This window comes from Mandrillus leucophaeus, unplaced genomic scaffold (genome assembly GCF_000951045.1).
Source record: "Mandrillus leucophaeus isolate KB7577 unplaced genomic scaffold, Mleu.le_1.0 Scaffold535, whole genome shotgun sequence".
In the NCBI taxonomy this organism is placed as follows: domain Eukaryota; kingdom Metazoa; phylum Chordata; class Mammalia; order Primates; family Cercopithecidae; genus Mandrillus; species Mandrillus leucophaeus.
In genome coordinates, this window is record NW_012105753.1 from 1,097,500 (window position 1) to 1,098,595 (window position 1,096).

General features: G+C 51.6%; 1 protein-coding gene across 1 annotated transcript in view; it reads right to left on the reverse strand.

Annotated features, from left to right (window-relative positions):
- Positions 1-1,096, reverse strand: part of LARP7 (La ribonucleoprotein domain family, member 7) — a 31,577-nt gene that overhangs the window by 20,576 nt on the left and 9,905 nt on the right. Inside the window, exon 3 of the mRNA XM_011997277.1 lies at positions 168-193. The gene's annotated coding sequence lies outside the window, so the exon portion shown is untranslated. The remainder of the gene's footprint in view (positions 1-167; positions 194-1,096) is intronic.

Genomic DNA, 1,096 nt, shown 5'->3' on the forward strand with positions numbered 1-1,096 from the left:
TACAGGCGCCCGCCACCTCGCCCGGCTAGTTTTTTGTATTTTTTAGTAGAGACGGGGTTTCACCGTGTTAACCGGGATGGTCTTGATCTCCTGACCTTGTGATCCGCCTGCCTCGGCCTCCCAAAGTGCTGGGATTACAGGCGTGAGCCACCGCGCCCGGCCTGTACCTTTTAAAATGCAGGGCCAGACTATCCTAGAATAATACAACAATTACACCTTTATCTCACTAAACTGCACTTTTAAGGCAGTAAGTGAAAAGTGTAAGATTAAGGGACCTGCACACTCTCCATTGCAACAATCCCCCGGCCCACTGCGCCCCCCCACCGCCCCCTGCCCCAGAGAAGTTTTATTGGCTTTTTTTTTGAGACGGTTTCCCTCTTGTTGCGCAGGCTGGAGTGCAGTGGTGCGATTTCGGCTCACTGCAACCTCCACCTCCCGGGTTCAAGCAATTCTCCTGCCTCGGCCTCCCGAGTAGCTAGGACTACAAGCACATGCCACCATGCCCGGCTAATTTTTGTATTTGTAGTAGAGACGGGGTTTCACTATGTTGGCCAGGTTGGTCTCGAACTCCTGACCTAGTGATCCACCCGCCTCCGCCTCCCAAAGTGCTAGGATTACAGGCGGGAGTGGCTGTGTCTGGCAATTTTGATTTTTAAAACGTTAACTTCTGCTTTCTAGGGGCAGAATTCAACTGGTAAGCTGTAGAAATAAGCCTCTTCTCTTTTCTTTGAGGCAGTATTGCTCTGTTGCCCAGGCTGGAGTGCAGCGGCGTTATCTCAGCTTACTGCAACCTCTACCTCCTGGGTTCAAGCAATTCTCCCTGCCTCAGCCTCCCGAGTAGCTAGGAATACAGGCGCCACTGCCATCACACCCAGCTAATTTTTGTATTTTTAGTAGAGACAGGGTTTCACCATGTTGACCAGGCTGGTGTCGAACCCCTGACCTCAGGTGATTTCCCAGCCTCAGTCTCCCAAAGTGCTGGGATTATAGGTGTGAGCCACCACACTCAGCCATAAATCAGCCTTTTCAAGTGGCCTTCTCATCCCAGTGTTTTTTTTTTTTTTGAGACGGAGTCTCGCTCTGCTGCCCAGGCTGG